Source organism: Rhinatrema bivittatum, chromosome 2 (genome assembly GCF_901001135.1).
Source record: "Rhinatrema bivittatum chromosome 2, aRhiBiv1.1, whole genome shotgun sequence".
In the NCBI taxonomy this organism is placed as follows: Eukaryota; Metazoa; Chordata; class Amphibia; order Gymnophiona; family Rhinatrematidae; genus Rhinatrema; species Rhinatrema bivittatum.
In genome coordinates, this window is record NC_042616.1 from 435,261,667 (window position 1) to 435,284,728 (window position 23,062).

A 23,062-nucleotide genomic window follows, 5' to 3' on the forward strand; every position below is an offset into this window, starting at 1 on the left:
GAACAAACACAGTAAATAATTGCGACTGAGCTTCTTCTTACAGGATTAACTCAGAGATGTAGCATCATATAACATCAGAATACACAGAATTAAGAGCTTGCAAGTTCCATTGGGATCCCACACTATCACTTGGCTTCCGAGCCATCTAAATAGGGCCAGTGCAAGATTATTTTGCACCCTAGATGAACCTTTGGTGATGCACCTCTCCCCCGACTTACCTCTAGCACAGTATTCCCTCCTACCAGCAGCAGTGGCTCCAGAACAGTACTCCAATCTTTGGTGTATTATCACAGGCTCAGCACTCTCTGGGCTTCTTGTTGGCAGGATTTTGCCACCCCAAAACCTATGGTACTCTATGCAACTGCCTAATTTACTGAATAGAAGCACCAGCTCTGCATCTAAATACTTGGTAATGCCTTCCTGGCATCCCATCATACTTTGTGAAATCCTTGAGGACCAACTCAGATCCTCAGTGGTAGGGCCATATACTAGGCTATCAGTAATTTGAGCCATGATCCTTAGAGTCAATCAGTGACTCTCAATCCAGCACCCGCCCTGAATTGAGCAGACTCTGTTTCAAGGTCAGCTGCAACACTTTTTGATCTAACACTGCCTTAAGTAAACTTCATTGTTCCAAATTCCAAACACCACCAATTAAGAATGTTATTTAAGTGCACTATAAATATTGGTATAGTTAATAAACAGTTTTTGAAGGAACTGTACGTTAAGTCTCTCCAATAAGACAAATAGGAAACTTGCTGCTCGTTGCCAGACTGTGCTGTCAGCCCTTAACTGTCTGGGCTATCAGCCTATGCCAGGGATAGGCAACACTGATCTGGAGTGCCACAAACAGGTCTAGTTTTCAGGATATTGACAGTTAATATGTATAATGTTTATTTGCATGCAGTATCTCTATTGTAAGAAAATATGCACAATGCGTATTCATTGTGGATATCTTGAAAACCAGACCTGTTTGTGGCACTCGAAGACCAGAACTGCCTACCTCTACATTATGCAAAATATTATCTGTATTAAGAATATCACTTGAGCCCTTTATCATTCCACACTCAAAATGTATTGCATGCACCTGTTTCCTAAACTAAAAAGTCATGGGATAGGAGGTGATGTCCTTTTGTGGATTGCAAGCTGGTTAAAAGACAGAAAACAGAGAGTAGGATTAAATGGTCAGTTTTCACAGTAGAAAAAGGTAAACAGTGGAGTGCCTCAGGGATCTGTACTTGGACCAATGCTTTTTAATATATTTATAAATGATTTGGAAAGGTGTACAATGAGTGAAGTGATCAAATTTGCGGATGACACAAAAGTATGCAAACAGATTGTGATAAATTGCAGGAGGACCTTGCGAGACTGGAAGACTGGGCTTCCAAATGGCAGATGAAATTTAACGTGGACATATGCAAAATGATGCATATAGGGGAAAATTACCCTTGCTGTAATAAGACAATGTTAGGTTCTTTCTTAGGAGTTACCACCCAGGAAAGAGATCTAGATCTCATAATGGATAATACATTGAAATCATCAGCTCGGTGTGTTGTGGCAATCAAAAAAGCAAACAATATTATGAATTATTAGGAAGGGCATGGCAAATAAAATGATGGATGTCATAATGCCTATGTATCACTCCATGGAGACCGCACCTTGAATACTGTGTGCAATTCTGGACACCGCATGTCAAAAAAGATATAGTTGCACTGGAGAAAGTGCAGAGAATGTTGGAGTCGTGGACCCTTGGGCCGGTCGGAACCAGAGGAGCAGTTGCTGTAGGTGGTGGCAGCAATGGCCCCGACCGGGAGGCGGCAAAGACGGGTTCGGGACTGGCCGAAGGATGAACTCTGGAAGCCCTATGCGACCAAGGGCTTTGGCGAGGAGCGTGGAGACGACGGAGCTGGTCCAATGGTGGGAAGATCTTCGCCCTGGAAGCCGATCCTCCTCCGAGAGGAGCTCGTAGGAGTTCGGCCGCTGGGACTTAGGAGATTCACCCTGGAAGCCGGAGTCCCCCCAGGAGGAGCCCGTAGGGACCCGGCCGCTGGGACTTAGGAGGGCCCGCGAGGGCCGCGGCTGTTGAAGTCCAAGTGCCGAAGAGTTGTCGCTCGCCAGTCCAGAGTCAGGAACCAATGGATCACCGAAAGCCAGTCCGAGGTCAAGAGCCGAAGAGTCAACGTAAGCCGGTCCGGGGTCAGAAGCCAGAGAGTCAACGTAAGCCGGTCCGGGGTCAGAAGCCAGAGAGTCGTCGTAAGCCAGTCCAGAGTCGAGAGCCAGGGAACGTCGTAAGCCGATCCGGGATCAGGAAGCACGAAGAACAAGAGGACACGAGAACGCAGCAACTGGAAGCAGGAATTACCTGGGAACCTCGTTGCAAGGTGTTGTTCTGGTCCAGCTGCAGGGCTTAAGTACCCTGCAGCGTCTGATGTCATCAAGGGGCGTCCCCGAGGTTTCCCGCGCTGGCTCCTTTAAATCCTGGCCTCAGACGCGCGCGCGCATCTAGGGGGCGGGGCCAGACGCCGAAGGACACCGGCTGCTCCGGCGAGGCAGCCACGAGGCTGCAGAGGGCCCTGCAGGCCCGGGGGAAGCTGCCCGACGTTGGGGCTGAGGCAGCGGGGACCCCCGGAGGCCTGGGGAACACGGGGCGGTGCCGGAGCCGCGACCAGGTAGGCGGCGATCCCGGGACCGACCCGGGATCGCAACAGAGAAGGGCGACCAAAATGATAAGGGGCAGGAAACATCTGCTCAATGAGGAAAGGCTAAGGAAGTTAGGGCTGTTCAGTTTAGAGAAGAGATGACTGAGGTGGGGGGGGATATGATAGAGGTCTACAAAATCAAGAAAGGACTTGAACAAATTAATGTAAATCGGTTATTTATTTTCAGATAATAGAAGGACTAGGGGACATTCTATGAAGTTAGCAAGTAGGATTCTGGGCTTGATGGACCCTTGGTCTGACCCAGCATGGCAATTTCTTATGTTCTTAAATCGAAGAAAATTCTTTTTCACTCTATGCATAGTTACGCTCTGGAATTCATTGCTAGAGGATGTGATTACAGCAGTTAGTGTAACTGGGCTTAAAAAAGGTTTGGATAAGCTCCTGGAGAAAAAATCTATAAACTATTAATTTATAAGCAATAGTAGCTTGAGATTTATTTAATGTTTAGGTACTTGCCAGGTATATGTGACTTGGATTGGCCACTGTTGGAAACAGGATACTGGGCTTGAAGGACCCTTGGTCTGACCCAGTATGGCATATTTTATGTTGTTAAATGTGGGCATTATCTGCCAATTAATACTGCCATTTATTTTGGCGGTATACATGTATCTCATGTATGGATAGTAGGCACACAAAATGGATGGTATGTGATTGTGCATACATCTATTGATGAGTACATACACACACACATCCATTTCACGTGCCTACTATTCAATCATGAGATTTGTGTGTGTGTGAAACAAATCAAACAAATGGAGCCATGAATGCACATCCCTACCAATTAATATCCAATAAACTAAAGTGTATAAAGCTTTTATTATTAGAAACTAAATTTGTCATTTTGTACAAGAAAACACTGATGCATTACCACATTGACATTTCTAGTGACAGCTAAAATGAGGGCTTGCTTCACCCCATTCCAACACTAGAAGACTGAGTGTACTTTATGGGTCTTACCTCCTTTTCACTATCCAAGGACCCTTGCCATGTGTTGAACGCATGGTCCCTTGGTCTGAAGTGGAGTTGGTGCAATCCACAGGGTGGAGCCCTGCAGGTCCCTACTGTCAGCTGGCAGAATCGGATGAGGCAGAGGCCCAGCTGAAACTTTGTCTATACCAGCCCACATTCCCCTTAGGTTCAGTCCTCAGGTGCCAGGTCCCACAGTTCTTAGGTGGGTGCCTCTTCTGAAGAAGAAAAGATTCATCAAAGAGGCTTGGATGAGCAGGTAAGGTTGAAGGCATGCATGGGTCAAGGCAGGTGATGATCAAAGATGGTCAGAAGGCAATCTGAAGTCAGTGGCAGACAGAATTCATGAATGACCAGTACTCAGGCAGCAAGTCAGTGGCAGGAAGAGTTCAAGTGAAGTCCAAGAAACAGGTTGAGGTCAATACCTGGAAATCTGTCCAAGGGAAGGCAGGATAGATAGATAGGGCAGGAGGGCATGGAGCAATCATGTGGAGAGGCAGGGTGACGTGGAACACAGAAAGGCTGACCATGAGAACTGAAGAGGACCTGAAGACAAAGACAACTGAAACTGAGGATGAGACAAATACCAGGAATTGAAGACAACAAAGTCCAGGTACTCAGAACCGAGGAGGAATTCTGAGGCAACTTACACAACAAGATGTAGAAGACCTATTGCCGAGGCAAAGATGGAACACAAAGGCCTTTTATGGAACGGGGCTATGAGGTCATCTGTGGGCAATATGAGGGATTTCCCACTGCAGGCTCTTTCAATTTGTAGCCATGGGGCGTGCACATACCTAGAGGAAGCTAGAGAAGGTACTGGCAGCATCCCTGTCATGTGTCGCATCGGAAGCAGAGGAGCGCTGTGGCCTACTGCGCAGCCAGCTGAAGTCTTCTGGCAGCATCAGGTCTGAGGGTCGGTGGCCCAGGACCAGAGGTAAGGCAGTGTTTAGTGGGGAGGACCCATGAACCATAAAACACAATAGTGTCCACCTCTTAAGCCTCCTCCCTGAGACTTGAGGTTTTTCAGGGTATCATAAGTGGAAGTTCCTCAATAAGCTACAATCCAGAATGCTGGAGGTTGGCTCCCACGAGTTCTCCTCCAGGACACTTCCCTTCCAAGAGGGAAGATATTCCATCTTTTTACCTCTCCGGCATGAGTCTAGGACTTCCTTATTTTCGTAAATGGAGTTGCCTTCGCTGATTACTTCCTGTGACTCCGGTGTTACCCTAGCGGGCCAAGTGAGTATCAGTTGCTTAAATAGCAATACATGATAAACGTTATGTATTTTTAACATTGATGGAAATCTCAGTTGATATGTCATGGGTCCTACTTGCCGAAGTACTGAAAAGGGACCAATGTAGCTGGGAGCCAGGCACATGAAAGGTACTCTTAGGCGAGTATGGCGTGTGCTGAGCCACACTTTCTCACCCACCCTAAATTGAGGAGCTGACCTTCTGTGAGCAACCACAGTTCTTTTCACCATGTTTGCAGCTGTTTTGAAATACATGGAGCGTGAAGAGTCTTGCTAGTTCTGGAGCTGAATGAAGGCCAAGAGGTCGCATGAAGTGAGCCATCTTTGAGAAACAATCTATGACAATCCAGATCGTGGTGGCACCATTTGAGATGAGGAGGTCAATGATGAAATCTATAGGAGGTGGGTCCAAGCTGTAACAGGTTAGGCATGAATCGACATAAGCCTTGATATCTTGCTTCATTTGAGGCCACCAACAGTATTTCTGATGCAGTTCAAGGGTTTGAGCCCTTCCAGGGTGACCTATGGCATGAGTGTAATAGGACCATTTGATTATCTTTTCATTTAGATGAGAAGGTACAACCATATTCACTGGAGGGTCTGTCATAGAGGTGGCCAGTAGGATCTTAGCGGGATCAGTAATATGCCAGGGAGGCTCTGGGATATCCTCGGTTTGAAAGGAGTGGGAGAGAGCATTGCTTGTAGACTTTTGAGAACTAGGCGACACCATAGTTCGAAGTCAAAACAGGCAAAGAATAGGGACCAGTGAACTTGCCTTGCGTTTAACTGCTGAGCGTGGTGAAAATATTCGAGATTTTTATAATCCGTATAAATCATAACATGGTGTTGAGCTCCCTGAAGCAGGTGGTACCACTCATCAACAGCCAGTTTGATGGCTAATAGTTCTCTGACAGTGATGCAGTAATTGTGCTCCACAGAGGAAAATTCTTTGAGAAGAATGAACAGAGGTGCAGAACTGCTTTATGCGCATGTAGACTTCAAACTACGGCTACCCCCAGCATAGCAGCATCTACCTCAAGGATGAATGGATGCATGGGATCCAGATGATGGAGGCAAGGCCTTTTTCAAGAAAGTACTCTTAAGTTTCTGGAATGCTCCTATGGCTTTGGGAGGCCAGTCTCTAGTATTGACATCCTTTCAGGTGAGGGCTATAAAGGGTGCTGCTACAGAAAAGTAATTAGGGATAAATTACTAGAGATGAGAATCATGTGCCCGGTCGACTTAACGATTGGGTTCGGCTAGAGGGGGGAAAAAATCTGATCGTGGGTGATGTGAATCGGAATTGATTCCGATTCACATCGTTGTTTTTTTTTTAGTGAGGCCCGACCCTTTAAAATTAACCCCTTACCTTCCCCTACCTTCCCGAACCCCCCCAAAACTTTTTACGATTACCTGGTGGTCCAGTGGGGGCGTGGGGACCAATCTCCCGCTCTCGGGCCATCGGCACTATTTTGGCTGCAACTCAAAAATTGTGCCGATGGCCCGATAAAAAAAAAACCCGACCCTTTAAAAACGACCCCTTAGCTTCTCCCACCCTCCCGAAACATACCTGGTGGTCTAGTGGTGGTCCCGGGAGCGATCTCCCATTCTCAGGCCGTCGGCTGCCACTCATAAAGATGGCACCGATGGCCCTTTGCCCTTACCATATGACAGGGTATCCGTGCCATTGGCCGGCTCCTGTCACATGGTAGGAGCACTGGATGGCCGGCACCATCTTTAAAGATGGCGGCGACCATCTTTACGATGGTGGCGGCCATCTTTAAATACAGCGGTAGCCATCTTTAAAGATGGCAGCAGCCATCTTTACGAAGGCGACGGCCATCTTTAAAGATGGCGCCGGCCAGCCAGTGCTCCTACCATGTGACAGGGGCTGGCCAATGGCACGGATACCCTGTCATATGGTAAGGGCAAAGGGCCATCGGCGCCATCTTTATGAGTAGCAGCCGACGACCTGAGAACGGGAGATCGCTCCTGGGACCACCATTAGACCACCAGGTATGTTTTGGGGAGATCGGGAAGGTGGGGGAAGCTAAGGGATCGTTTTTGAAGGGTCGGGTGGGTTTTTTTTTTATCGGGCCATCGGCGCCATTTTTGAGTGGCAGCCAAAATGGCGCCGATGGACCGAGAGCGGGAGATTGGTCCCCGTGCCCCCACTGGACCACCAGGTACTCGTAAAAAGTTTGGGGGGGGGGGGTTCGGGAGGGTGGGGGAAGGTAAGGGATTCATTTTATAGGGTCGGGGTGGGTTTAGGGGTTTTTTTGGTGTGCCGGTTTTCCCCGCCCTCCCCCGATTTACGATTTTTCACGATAAATCGGGGGAATTTATATTGTATCGCGACTCTTAATGATTTTTGATGATTTAAAATATATCTGACGATTGTTTTAAATTGTCAAAAAACGATTCACATCCCTATAAATTACAGATAATAGTTGGTGAATCCCAAAAATCTTTGCAGTACTCGGAGCCCCACAGGGTGAGGACAGTCTTGGATGACCTTTTCTTTCTTGAGATCCATATGGAAACCATTACAAGAGACGATATATCCAAAGAAGGGTAGCTTCTCCTTTTCAAACAGGCATTTCTGTAGCTTGGCAAATAATTTGTTTTCTCGCAAGCATTGTAGGACTTTACGTACATCCTGACGATGGGTACAGAGATCCTAAGAGAAGATTAGTATGTCATCTAGGTATGTGACAACATAGAAGTAAAGTAAATCTTGAACATTTTCATTAACCATTTTTTGGAAGACTGCAGGTGCATTACATAGGCCGAAGGGCATAACTAAATACTTGTAATGCCTGTTACATGTAGAAAAAAAAGTTTTCCACTCGTCACTGACTTTTATTTGAGCCAAGTTATAAGCTCTTCTGGTGAAGACATTTGCACCTTGGAGGTGGTCCAAGAGTTCTGAAATTAGTGATAGGGCATAGCGGTTGTTTATGGTGATGGCGTTTAACCTACAATAATCAATACATGGCTTGAACAACCCATCTTTTTCTGCCATGAAGAAGAACCTCAATCCCACCGGGGGGAGTGGAAGACCAGATAAAGCTCTGTTCCAGATTCTCATGGATATAGTCTGACATAGCTCAAGTCTCAGGGAGAGATAAGGGATAGATCCTTCCCCGAGGGGGCTTGGTGTCCGGGAGAAATTTGATCTCACATTCATATCATCTGTGAGGCGGTAGGGTCTCGGTTTTCCTCTTTGAAAAAATGTCTTCATAGTCAGTGTACTGATGATGGAGGCCAGACAGGGTCATGGCCACAGTTAAGCGGAGAGGAGGTTCTACGTATTTCAGGAAAGTGTCCTGATGGTCTTGGCCCCAACTGGTGAGCTAACCAGTGGCCCAATCAATTTCGGGACAGTATCATTGGAACCAGGGTAATCCCAAACCAAAACAGTGGCACGGATGGATCTGGCAAAGACATGGAATCTAATCTTTTCTTGATGGAGAAGACTGGTACAGAGTGTCATAGTTATAATAGACAAGGTGATCTGGCCCAGAAGGGGTTCTCCATTAGAGATGTGAATCGTGTCCTCGATCGTCTTAACGATCGATTTCGGCTGGGAGGGGGAGGGAATCATATTGTTGCCGTTTGGGTGTGTAAAGTATCGTGAAAATCGTTAAAATCGTCAGCCGGCACACTAAAACCCCCTAAAACCCACCCAAAAGTTCCTTTTGGGTGCAACGAGGGTCCCGGAGCGATCGCGCGGGGAATCACGTGATGCTGCATCACTCCGACGTGACGCCGACGTCACGTGCTCCTCGCAAAGGAGTTCAGAAATGGCGTCCTGACTCCCTGCTGTACCACCAGGGAGTTTTGGTAAGTCTTGGGGGGGGGGATTAAGGAGGGTGAGGGGTTTAAATTTTTATTTAGGATCAACAATCGCGATTTCCAACTTATTCAACATAGCTATGTTGAATAAGTTGGAAATCCGATCGTTTTCGCCTCATCGCTTTTTTAAGTTAAAAAAAAAAAAAAGTTGCGTTTTACATTTAAGTTCAAAACGAATGCACACCACTAGTAGGCAGGTGGCAGATCAGTAGAGAAGGCAGGACAGCTAGATTGGGTACAGGGGCATGGATCAACCAGGCGGAGAGGTCATAAAACACAGAAAGGCTGACCACAAGAACTAAAGAGGACCTGAAGACAAAGACCACTGGAACTGAAGACAAGGCAAACACAAGGAACTGAAGATAATAAAGACCAGGACCTGGAACGCAGGAGGAACGCTGAGGCAACTCACACTACAAGCTGTAAGAGAACAGTCCAAGGTGAGGATTGAAGGAACACAGAGGCCTATAATAGGCCAGGGCCTGTGAGGTTATTGTTATAATCTGTTATGGTTGTGGACCCTGAATCATAGTGAGAGCTGGCTCCACCCACAGGGAGGAGCCCTGTGGGGACTAACTACTATAGGCGCGGCCTCAGCAGAGACAGACACAGAAGTAAGAGACTTTATTAGACTGGAACGTGGGAAATATCCACTTTGCACACTTTTCAACATAGTTCAGAGTAGTAAGGTTGCTCAATGATGATATCCCTGGTAGTGGCCCGCAGCGCGGGGTACACTGAGAATCAGCAGGTAGCAGTTCAGAGAGGTGCAGGAGGTCAGCAGAGCAAGGTAGATGATGGTACTCACTCCGAAGTGTAGATGAAGGTAGCTGAGATGAGCACGGTAGTGGCCCAAGGCACGGGGTACACCAGTGGTTCCGTCAGCAAGATGGTAGAAATGAGAAGCATACTCACAAGGCTGAACTAGGCAGGATCTTGAGCAATGATAGATGGATTCTCCAGGGAGAAAGGTCCTCTGAGGAGCGGATAGCAAGAACATAACAAGGCCCCCGAGGAGCGGATACCTAAGGCGTTCTAAGTCCAGGAGTTCAGGAACGAGTTCAGAGTAGTGAAGCGTCTCCAAGAGGAGTGGAATAAGCAGGAAGGAAGTCCTTGCTAACTCATTGGAAGCATAGTCTGGATGGATTAAATACACTGGCGGGTGATGTTATGCAGAGGGGACGCCCCCGAGGTTCCCGCCATGATGTGAATAAGAGAGGGCCTGGCGCCATGCCCTATGTAATCCCTGATTCAAGATGACGGACGGGATCGCCCACGCCGACCCGGAGACTCCAGGGAAGGTGGCGTTTGCAGGCTGAAGCCGCCATGGGTCTGAGAATCGCTGGTGCAGGGAAAAGAGAGGTGAGCAGCAGAGGTCGCAACCATCTGCGACCGACGGGCACAACAGTACTCCCCTTCTTAGAGCCCCTCCCAGGGGGTTTCAGTTTCCTTGGATGAGTTAGATGAAATTGTCGAATTAGATCCTTATCAAGGATGTTATTAACAGGCTCCCAACTATTCTCTTGTGGCCCATATCCTTCCCAGGATATGAGGTATTCCCATTGCTTTCCATGTCTGTGAGCATCCAAAATGTCATCTACTTGGTAAGTGATGTCCTCTTCAGCAGTAAGAGGTTGCGGGTCTGGAGCCTTTTTTGAAAACTCGGAGAGGATGAGTGGCTTCAAGATAGATATGTGGAAGGTGTTGTGTATGTTCATGGAAGTGGGTAGTTGCAAGCTGTAAGTTACAGGTCCTTGGTGGCGGAAAACAGAGAAAGGGCCAATGTAGCGTGGAGCGAATTGAACAAATGACAGCTTGAGACAGATGAACTTGGTACTGAGCCCTGCCTTGTCTCCTGGTTGGAATTGAGGTGCTGCTCTGTGATGAGCATCATAACATATCTTGGCCCGTTGTCCTGTCTTCTGCAAAAGGACTTTGGTTTGTTCCCAGAGATGATGGAGTTCTTCAGCCGAAGCCTGGGCTGCTGGAGATGAAACTGGCAAGGGTATTGGTAGCGGAGGTAATGGCTGACGGCCATATACTATCTGGTATGGTGTTGATCCAATAGCAGCTGATGGATGCTAATTAAGGGCAAACTCAGCCCAGGGGAGCAACTCTGCCCAGTCACTTTGTCTGGAGTTTATGTAGGAGCAGAGGAACTGTTTAAGTGTATGCTTCGTTCTTTCAGTTTGACCATTTGATTGTGGATGGTATGCTGACATCAGTCTAAAGAAATATCAAATTTCTTACAAAGAGCTCTCCAGAATTTAGCCTTGAACTATACACTTCTATCCGAGAGGATATACTTCAGCATGCCATGCAGGCAAAAAATATACCATATAAACAGTTTTGCCAATTCTGGGGTAGATGGTAGGCCGGGTAATGCCACGAAGTGAGCCATTTTTGAGAAGCGGTCTACTGTGACCCATATGGTGTTCTTTCCGCTGGACATTGGCAGATCAATGACGAAGTCCGTCATGATGTGCATCCAAGGTTCCTCTGGAACTGGTAAAGGCTGGAGAAAACCCCAAGGGCGACCGGCCAGAGGCTTCTGTCTTGCACAGGTGACACAGGATTTTCTGTACGCTCATACGTCCTCCTTCATTGAAGGCCACCAGTAGTATCTTTCTAAGGTGGATAGCGTACGGGCTTACCCAGGGTGACTGGCTAATCGGGAATCATGAGTCCATTTAAGAAGTTTCTTTGTCAGGGTCCGAGGTATCACCGTCTTCCCAGCTGGAACAGAATGGCTAGTGGCCAGAATCACTTTATCAGGGTTGATTATATGGCGAGGTGCATCCGGAACATCTTCTGAAGTGAAGGAGCATGAGAGAGCATCTGCATGTGTATTCTTGTCAGCAGGGCGGTACTTGAGTAGAAAGTCAAACCGATTAAAAAACAAAGACCACTGGGTTTGTCTATGATTGAGTCGTTGCGCATGATGCAGATATTCCAAATTTTTGTGGTCTGTGTATACAGTTATCTGATGTTGTGCCCCCTCGAGCCATGGGCACCACTCTTCGAATGCGAGCTTAATAGCCAACAGCTCTTTATCTCCTATGCCATAATTTCTCTCGGCTGGAGAAAAACACCGAGAAAAAAAAGAGCAAGGGTGCAGTGTATGGGTATCACTGTTCTGGCTAAGAACAGCTCCTACACCAACATCGGAGGCATCAACCTCGACTATAAATGGATGTCGAGGGTCTGGGTGGCGAAGACAAGGTTTTTTGAGAAAAGCCTCCTTGAGGGTTTGAAAGGCAGCAACAGCTTCTGGAGACCACTGTGAAGGGTTGGCTCCCTTTCTTGTCATGGCAGTAAGTGGTGCAGTCAGGGTAGAGTAATGATGGATGAATGTGCGATAATAATTGATGAAGCCGAGGAAGCGGCGGAGTGCTTTGAGACCAGTGGGTTGAGGCCAGTCCTGTATGCTTTTGGTCTTTTGTGGATCTATCTGGAAACCTCTACTGGACACCACGTAGCCCAAAAAGGGAACAGACTCCTGGTGGAAGGCACACTTTTCAAGCATAGCGTAAAGACGGTTATCCTGTTGTCTTTGCAGGACTCTGGCGACATCTACCTGATGACTTTGTAGATTTTGGAAGAAAATTAGTATGTCATCTAAATGCACAACCATGCTTTGGTAAAGCAAATTTCACAGAATCTCATTCATCGTATTTTGGAATACGGCCAAGGTGATACACAGGCTAAAGGGCATGACCAAGTACTCGAAGTGGCCGACATGAGTATTAAAGGCCGTCTTTCACTCAGCCCCTTGATGAATGTGAACCAGATTGTAGGCCCCTTTTAGGTCTAGTTTCGTGAAAATCTTGGCTCCCTGGAGTCAGTCGAATAACTCTGAAATCAGAGGGAAAGGGTATCGGTCCTTTATAGTGATTTCATGAAGTCCTCTGTAGTCTATACATGGATGAAGGGATCCATCCTTCTTGCCAACGAAAAAGAATCCGGCTCTGGCAGGAGACTTAGAAGGCCGGATAAATCCCTTTTGCAAATTTTCTTGAATATAGGCTGACATGGCCTCAGTCTCTGAGAGAGAAAGTGGGTATACCCTTCCTCTAGGGGGCTCCGAGTCAGGCTTTAAATTAATAGCACAGTTGAAGGACCAGTGTGGTGGTAATACGTCTGCTTCTGTTTTCGAAAACACGTCTTGAAATGACGAATATTGTGGCGGCAAACCTGGAAGAGAAGTAGTGGTTGACATGCAGGGCATAGGTGTTACTTTCTTCAAGCATCTGTCGTGACAAGCCGCTCCCCATTGTGATAGTTCCAGAGTGCCCCAGTCAAACTGGGGTGTATGGTCTTGCAGCCATGGTAGGCCAAGTACTACTGGATAAATGGCTTTGTCAAGAACCAAAAATGAGACGGTCTCGGTATGAAGAGAACCAGTGCGCAGGCATATCTGTTGCATGATGTAGGAAACATCTCCTGGTAGTGGCTCGCCATGTATAGAGGAGAGAAGCAGTGGACTTGGTGTCGGAACGTTAGGAATACGAAGATGTTCTACCAGTCTTTTTTTTTTTTTTTTTATTTGTTTATTGAATTTTTAAAATTTTTACAGAACATTTGTTCAGATTATGACATCATAGTATGAGGGAGAAAAGAAAATTCAGATCAAATTTTAATAAAGAAAAACATGTTTACTTCCTCTCTACTCTGTCTCAAATTATAGGAAATGAGGGGAGACATTTTTTAATTTACAAGCAGTCTCAAAAGAAAAATTTTAAGCACAATAATTATTGTACATCATTGCTTCAGAGTTAACCTGTGCACATTAATTCTCTAATCCTACAACCTTCGAAGCTAATTAGAGTGAGAGTTGAGATAAACATGTAGCTGTTCTGGTTTTCTAAACTTATATCTTGCTTCTTTGAATAATATTAGACAGTAGCATGGGAACCAGAGTATAAATTTTGCGCCCCTTGCCAAAACTTCTCCTTGCATTTCCAAGAATTTTTTCCGCTTTATTTGAGTTAATTTAGTTACATCAGGAAAATTTTTTATTAAGTATCCATAAAACTTTTGAGCTTGATTTCTGAAAAACAATTTGAGAATAAGATCTCTTTCAACAGATGTATCCAGTTGAACAAACAGGGTAGCTCTCTCTTCCACTATAAGCTCACATGATTTTTCCAAAATTGATGTCAAATTGAAAGAGTCTTCCACTTTTTGCTTCTGACTGGAGTCTCCTTCTTTGTTTGGCTGGGGTAGATTATATGTTTTAATTATTTTTGGTAGGTCCAGTTCCGCTATCTTCAGTATTAATAAAATAAGATCTAAGTAACTCCCGATGTGATAGCAATCGCAACTTAGGATCTACCAGTCTTTTAAGTATAAAATTGCCACCTGCTCCAGAATCAACAAGTGCAAGAGTCTGAAATTCAAGTGTCCCAGAAATGATTGAGACTGAGAGAGTCAGTGGAGGAGATGGTGTAAGACCTAGAAAGAGTCCTCCCATGGATCCTAGGTCTGCATGTTTCCTAGACAGATGGGACAGGATTGAACCACATGGCCAGGTTGTCCACAGTACATTCAGAGACCAAATCTCTTACGGTAGCATCTCTCTTTGACAGTAAGGTGGCTGCGGCCTAGTTGCATGGCCTCATCTTCTTCAGAGATAGGGAAAGGCTGAGTCTGAGGAGCAGGGGTTGGTCATAAGCGCATACTCCCTGATGGATGTTTCTTGGGACTCTTTACCTCCGATGAATGTTCACACAGGTGATCAATTTTGCCTGCAAGGTCAATGAGTGAGTCCAAGGTGTCGGGCAAATCACGTGCTGCCAATTCATCCTTGAGTGAAGGCCCTCTAGGAAAATTGCATGTAAGCACCCAGGTCCCAATGAAGCTCTGAAGACAGGGTCTTAAATTCAATAACATATCCAGAAGAGGCTTAGCTCCTTGTTGGAGGTGTAAAAGAGCTGATCCAATGATACTCTTGCGAGCTGGGTCGTCAAATACTGACTTGAAGAGAGGAAGAAAACCTGGCAAGTCACTGAGGACTGGGTCATTGCATTCCCAGAGAGGTGAAGCCCAGGCCAGGGCTTTCCCACCTAAAAGAGACAAGATATAAGTAGTCTTGGCCAGTACATTAGGGAAGTAAGTTGGTTGTAGTGAGAAGTGCATACAGCACTGGTTGAGAAAGCCCCTACACAACAGGGGATCTCCTGAGAAGCAAGTGGGGGCTGGTAAAGGTACTGCAGTTTATAAAGAAACCAATTGCGACGAAGCATTTTTATCAGATTTAGTAGAAATGTTTAGTCGGGAATTCAACTGATTAACAGCATTAGCCAATGTCTCTAAGGTTCTCTGTTGTTCAGCAATCCATTGGCCATGGCCTCAGCAGAAACGGACACAGAAGTAAGAGCCTTTATTAGACTGGAATGTGGGAAATACCCACTGAGTGGAATGAAGACACAGTCCAGAGTAGTTAGATTTCTCAATGATGATATCCCTGGTATTAGCCCGCAGAGTGGGGTATGTCAGGAACTCCTCTCCCAAAGACACACCTCTCAGGGTAGATCTGGTAGTGGCCCGTAGAGGGGGGTACACCGAGAATCAGCAAGTAGCAGTTCAGAGAGGTGCAGGAGGTCAGCAGAGCAAGGTAGATGACGGTACTCACTCTGAAGTGTAGATGAAGGTAGCTGAGATGAGCACGGTAGTGGCCGAGGCACGGGGTAGACCGGCGGTTCCGTCAGCAAGATGGTAGAAACGAGAAGCATACTCACAAGTCTGAACTAGGCAGGATCCTGAACAATGATAGATGGATTCTCCAGGCAGGAAGGCCCTCAGAGGAGCGGATACCAGAATGCAACAAGGCCCCCGAGGAGCGGGTATCTAAGGTGTTCTAAGACTCATGAGTTCAGGAACGAGTTCAGAATAGCGAAGCAAAGCGTCTCCAAGAGGAGTGGAATAAGCAGGAAGGAAGTCCTTGCTAACTCATAGGAAGCATAGTCTGGATGGATTAAATACACTGGCAGGTGACATCATGCGGCAGGGATGCCCCCAAGGTTCCCGCCATGACGTGAATAAGAGAGGGCCTGGCGCACACGCGTACCCTAGGTAATCTCCGATTCAAGATGGTGGACAGGATCACCCACGCCATCCCGGAGACATCGGGGAAGGCGGCGTTTGCAGGCTGCCATGGCTCTGAGAATCACTGGTGCAGGGAAAAGAGAGGTGAGCAGCAGATGTCGCAGCCGTCTGTGACCGACGGGCGCAACAGTTATCTGTGGGCATTCAGGGGATTTCCCACTGCGGGCCCTTTAAATTTGTAGCTGTCCAGCATGCTTGCACCTAGAGAAAGCTGGAGAAAGTGCTGACAGCCTACCTGCCATATGTTACATCGGGAGCATAGGAACATGATGGCCTATCGCTTGGCCACACTGAAGTCTTCCAATGGCATTGGGGCTGAGGGTTGGTCGCCCAGGACTGAAGGTAAGGGCGGCAGTTTGCAGGGAGTACGTGTGAACCACCAAACACAACACCATGGTCTTAAGTACCCTTTCCACCTCTTTTCCTTACTATTCAGAAGGCTCCTGCAGGTTGATCCCCACCATCATCTATATAAATAAAAATGTTAAATAGTTTGGACAAAATCGCTAATCTCAGAAACCACTGAACCGATTGCGTTCAGATTTGGACACAACCTTAATTTTGCATACAGGAAGGTTCTTCTATACTTATTATACAGATATGTCACAACTGTGACAGGTAAAATAGGTTTAAAATTTTTTTCGAGAAAACAGCGACATCTGCTGGACGTAAGTGCCATCTGTTATACCTTACACTAACACATGCTACACTAATCATTTTGCCAGTCCAGGTCCACGTTTCACTTCCATTTTAACACATTCGTGCACTTTTTTCGCCGGAAGATAACTATTTCCTTTACAGATAAAATACACCCACCACGCTCCTCACACCCCCCACACACATGCCAAATTGATTTACTTCCCACAGCCTCCCAACACACACAAAACCACCCTCCTCATACCCCCCCCCCCCCCCCCCCGCACACATGCCAAATTTATTTACTTCCCAGGCCCTCACAACACACACAAAACCTGACAGAAGTCCGGGAGGCTCCAGCGGGGGGCCAGGACCGGTCTGGGACACATCTCCTGCACTATGGCCGTCGGCTGCCAGCAATCAACATGGTGCCGATGGCCCTTTCCCTTACTATGCCACTCGGGGACACCAATGGCCGAAGTAGCCCATGTGACATAGAAAGGGCGAGGGCCCCTCGGCACCATTTTCAGGACTGGCAGCCGGCGGACCTTTGCCCTTACTATGTCAGAGGACCTACCGCTGCCAATGCTCCACCCCACTGACATAGTAAGGGCAAAGGGCCATCGGAACCCGTTTCAGTGCTCACAGCCAACGGACCAACACCAATTAATCGCTTTCGGACCGCTCCTGAACGCCCGCTCCACCGACTGACATTTTTATTAGGTCTCGGGGGGTCTGGAGGGTGGGGCGTGGTAATGAATTTATTGTGAACATCTTGTGGAGGGGTCACAAGGGGGGGCAGGTTTCATTCATTCAGCAACGCGGGGGGGGGGCTACTGTTTTTCGCAGGGCTGGGGGAGGGGGCAGGAGAGTGTGGGGTGGTTAGTTTAAGAGAACTTTTCTCATAGGGTTGTTTTTTGGTGGAAGGGGGAGGTTCACACACAAATACATACACTAAACATGCACAATCTCGGGAACGCACCAAAATAGCCCTCCCCAGACCACAAAACAAATTTGGAAGTGCAAATTTGGTTAGGCACTCCTCTATTTGGCTGCATAACGCGCACAGATGCCCAGGAACAGACCACATGTAGCACCAACAATTTTAATTTCCCAGGTCTTGGGAGGGGGCAGGAGGGTGGGGGGTTATTATTTGATTTAAAGGGTTGGGATTGGGGGGGGGGGGTTTGGGGTGGGGGGGTTCCCACAGAAATAGAAAGACAAAGGTTTTCTGATCTGAAGGGTAGGCAGTAGGCAGGGGGAGGTGACAGTGAGGGGAGGGAGAATGAGGGGGGAGGTGAGTGTGAGGGGAGAGAGAATGAGGGGGGAGGTGAGTGTGAGGGGAGAGAGTTGGAGTGGAGACAGGGGAGGAAAGGGGGGGTGAGTGACCAAGCGGGAGGAGGATGAGTGACTGAGGTAAATGAGCAAGGGGAAGGGGGAGGGAGGGTAAAGAACCTGACTCTGCCACTGCAACGCATGGCCGGGTACCACTAGTTATTTATAATAATAATAATAATAATTATTATTATTATTATTATTATTTAGATATTTGATATTCCATCTTTCCATTAATACCATCAAATTCAATATTAAACTTTTTACAGTAAATAAAATACACACCCCCTTAATTCAATATCAAGAGCCCCTGCTAAGTCTTCAAATAACCCCCAACACATAACTCATAATTCATAATCCAAAGCCTGTTCCATGGCCTCATGTAATACTCTAAACCTCCAACTCAAATTAGAAAGCCACCCCAAGTTCCAACATTTGTCCTCCAATTCTTCTGCCTGCCTTATCAAAAACTTTTGTAGTCTGAACATCCTCCTACTCCTCTCCCAACCCCATCACATGCTCCTTCCATCCTACCCCTTCTGAAGATGGCCTATAAGAAGCTGGGACAAGAGAAAGGATAAGTGCCTCCTGGTCCAAGCCTGTCAGTTTTAAAATGGCACCAATTGACCTCAAACGCTAGAACTAGATACTAAAGTGCTATACACTGAGGGAGTCCTGAGGAAGTTTGAGTACAGCAATGGGAAGTGCTGAGATTCCTCTATTCTCAAGGGTATTTTCTTTGTTGAGAGGACTGTGCTTAAACTATAGAATGGATTGTCTATTTGTGGGTAGAGATTGCTTAAAGTTCTAAAATATAAACTTGTTTGATGGATTGTGAATATTTAAAACTTTAAAATATAAATATGTTTATTTGCTGAGTTGTGAAAACAACTTTTAAACTAGATCATGGGAGAAAGCAGACAGTCACTCCAGGAGTGAGATATCTCCAAAGATACTGTTAGAACAGGAAATTTAGAGTGTAGTAAAGGCTAAAGTAGCCCAATGGATTTAAGAACATAGGAGACAAAGAGAAATGATTCCAAATTGCATGCATCAACTGATAATAATAATCAGATTGTCAATAAAAATGAAAAGCATAATTTTAATTGTATGCAAATACCAGAAGATTTTTTTATTTTTTTTTATTTTTTTTATTTATATTTTATTAAATTATAACATTTTTCTACAAATGCAATAATCAAGAAAAGTAAGGAAACAGTAATATATTAAGCATTACACAAAATCGTTATTATAACAATCCTAGTCCACTTCAAGGGTGGGAAGGAGAGGGTCCTGACTACTTTGCTTTGTCATTAATACTTTATACAACCCTAACTCCTTAACTGAACTTCTTCTTTCTGAGATTTATCCTTTAAGAATCGCTCTAAGTGGGTGGGGTCAGTAAAAATAAACTTATTATTCTGGAGGGTTATTAGACATTTACACGAGAATTTAAAAAAATAACTGGCTCCAAGATCAAGAGCCTGTTTCCTCAAATTAAGAAATTGTTTCCTACGTGCTTGTGTAGCACGCGAAACATCTGGAAAGATTTGGACTTTATGTCCACAAAAATTGAAATCTTTAACTTGAAAATACTTAGAAAAGAATCTGTCTTTATCCTTCCTTAAAGAAAAAGAAACCAACAAAGTGGCTCTAGTATGAATATTGTCCATGGAATCCTCCAAAAAAGTGGAGATTCCAGGACTATTCAAAGTGTCCAACCCTCCCTCTAGTACTTGGGTAATCTTTCTAGAAGGTAAATAATATAACCTAGACAAAATTGGTATTTTATCGATCTCAAAGGATAAAATCTTGGTAACATATTTGTTAAATAATTGAACAGCTGACAATAATCTAGTCTTTGGGAAGTTAAATATTCTCAAATTGAACGACTTTAACTCGTTCTCTCAATCTGATTATGCAGCATTAAATTATCTTTTATAAATGAAGTATTGGTGGTATAGATAGTATTTACTTGAGGGCTTAGCATCTCAACCACTTGTTCTACTCTACTTATTCTACTATCAATATCTTCAAACTTTGCCCTAACTTGCAGGTCGATACAGTTATGCCGCGTTAGAAAGAGTGCGGCAGTGCCAGGCGCACCCTCGTTCCCTGCACGCACAGTTCTCTTCACCTACCGCTGGATACTCTCTTCAAATTGCATGCAACTGCATGCCGCGTCTGCGAAGCGTTAGGCGAAGGTTAGGCCCGCGCAACCCATTTTACTGTATAGAGCGCCTATACAGTATCCTGGGTGCGCGGGCCTAACGCTTCACGGCCACGCTGGTATCTGTCATTTCAAATGTCATTTCAAATGACATTTGAAATAACAGGTACCAGGAAGTGGACAGTTATGTTCTCCGATGCTCGGCAAACTTTCCCCCAGCCCCCGCTCACCTGCCCTGGCCGCGTCCGGTCTCCGGTGCAGCCCCAGTCCTGTCCCCTCCTCCTGAAGCAAAAAAAACAAAACCGAAAAAGTAGCAAGAGAGCGAGGGGAGAGACGGGCAATCCTAGGCTCGGGCCTGCTAGTCCCTTCTCCTCTCCTCCCGAAGCAGGGCGCGAAAAGCAGCCTTGCTCCGGGAGGAGGGGGGGGGAAGTTTAAAGCGACGAAGCGACTTACTTTTGCAGCCCCCCCCCTCTGGACATCGGCGACGACCGCGGCTCCAGCCTCTAGCTGTCAGACAGACGCATCGCACATGGGAAAGCGGCCCCTATGCGTGCAATTGGCTGCTCAAGACGTGACGTCACGACGTTTGGCGTCACGGCATGTGACGTCACGTCTTGAGCAGCCAATTGCACGCATAGGGGCCGCTTTCCCACGTGCGATGCATCTGTCTGACAGCTGGAGGCAGGAGCCGCGGTTGTCGCCGATGTCCGGAGGGGGGGGGGCTGCGGCGCAAGGAGAGGAGGAGAGAAGACGCAACTTATTCCAGCCAGCCCCCACTTCGGCAGCTCCCCTTCGGCAGCCCCCCTATGGCAGAGACGGCAGTGTAAAGCGAGACAGACCTTCGGCGGAGACGGCACTGTAAAGCGAGACAGACCGCGGCGCAAGGAGAGGAGGAGAGAGAAGACGCAACTTACTCCAGCCAGCCCTCCTCCGGACAGCGGCTCCTCTGCCTCCCAGCTGCCGGCGAAGATAGACGCCCGAACGGGTAGGCCCCTCGTGCAATTTGACTTCAAGGCGTGACGTCGCATGCCGTGACGCCAAACGTTGTGACGTCACGCCTTGAGGTCAAATTGCACGAGGGACCTACCCGTTCGGGCGTCTATCTTCGCCGGCAGCTGGGAGGCAGAGGAGCCGCTGTCCGGAGGAGGGCTGGCTGGAGTAAGTTGCGTCTTCTCTCTCCTCCTCTCCTTGCGCCGCGGTCTGTCTCGCTTTACAGTGCTGTCTCCACCGAAGGTCCGCCGTGGTCCGTCTCGCTTTACACTGCCGTCTCCGCCGAAGGGGGGCTGCCGAAGTGGGGCCGCATTGTATTTTTTTTTTTCGCTTTTTTTTTTGCTTCGGGAGGAGGGAGAGGACTGGGGCTACCCCGGAGACCGGCACCCATGGACGCGGCCAGGGCAGGTGAGCAGGGGCTGGGGGAAAGTTTGCCGCTTACCCTTACTCCTGCCTCTAACGCAGGGGTAGGGGTAGGCGGTAAACTAACAGGTTAAACGCGCGGCAAATCGGCAGGGAAAAAAAGCGATAGTTGGAGCGCGCGTCACAGTATCGGAGGGAATAGCTAATTCGTTCATTAAATAGCTAATTTGTTCATTTACATATCATTTACATGCTGCGTGCGGGAAAGGTTACGGGTCGGTTTCAAGAAGCGCTAAGGACGCGTGAAACTGGAGACTGTATCACAGGATCGCCTTACGCGTCCCAATTGTGCGCCCACAGCGAGTTAATCTCCAACCGCACCTTACAGTATCGAGCTGTTGGAGGGAGAATTTATGTGCTTGTATTACAGATTTAGTTAATTTTTTATCTATTTTTGCTGAAAATTTCCAAACATCAGCAAGGGTAACATTTTCTGGTTCTATATTACCTTCATCAACCTCATCAGTTAAATCTGGCAATATCATAGGACAAGGAACTAGATTATTACTAGCTACATCATTTCTCCCTTCTAAATTACTGATAGACAGCCTATTTCCCTCAGTGATAGCTCCTTCTGAAAAACCCAGGGACTCCACTCGAGGGTTTTCGGCTGTTAAGATTTCACCATTACCTTCTCTTAAAGGTTGTAAGGGGGGTTGACTTGACCTGGGGCTTAAGGTAACCCCTAAAAGGGAATTACCTTCTATCTCGCCCCTCGCACTGGTCTCAACCATATGAATAATATGGTTGTCCATGGGTCCTTTTCTTGACACGGGAGTTGTTGGTGAGGAGGTCCAGTTTTTGGATTTGCACTTCCTCCCCATAGTAAACTTCCAAGAAAAAAAAAAAATTACCAGAGGCGCGCCCCTTTGACGCGCGGCTTCGGCTGCGCGCCGCAGGTCCCTTCTTTTTATGGTGTTCCGTAGGGATGTGAATCGTGTCCTCGATCGTCTTAACGATCGATTTCGGCTGGGAGGGGGAGGGAATCGTATTGTTGCCGTTTGGGGGGGTAAAATATCGTCAAAAATCGAAAAAACGTAAAATCGCAAAACCGGCACATTAAAACCCCCTAAAACCCACCCCCAACCCTTTAAATTAAATCCCCCACCCTCCCGAACCCCCCCCCAAATGACTTAAATAACCTGCGGGTCCAGCGGCGGTCCGGAACGGCAGCGGTCCGGAACGGGCTCCTGCTACTGAATCTTGTTGTCTTCAGCCTGCGCCATTTTCGAAAATGGCGCCGAAAAATGGCGGCGGCCATAGACGAACACGATTGGACGGCAGGAGGTCCTTCCGGACCCCCGCTGGACTTTTGGCAAGTCTTGTGGGGGTCAGGAGGCCCCCCCCCAAGCTGGCCAAAAGTTCCTGGAGGTCCAGCGGGGGTCAGGGAGCGATTTCCCGCCGCGAATCGTTTTCGTACGGAAAATGGCGCCGGCAGGAGATCGACTGCAGGAGGTCGTTCAGCGAGGCGCCGGAACCCTCGCTGAATGACCTCCTGCAGTCGATCTCCTGCCGGCGCCATTTTCCGTACGAAAACAATTCGCGGCGGGAAATCGCTCCCTGACCCCCGCTGGACCTCCAGGAACTTTTGGCCAGCTTGG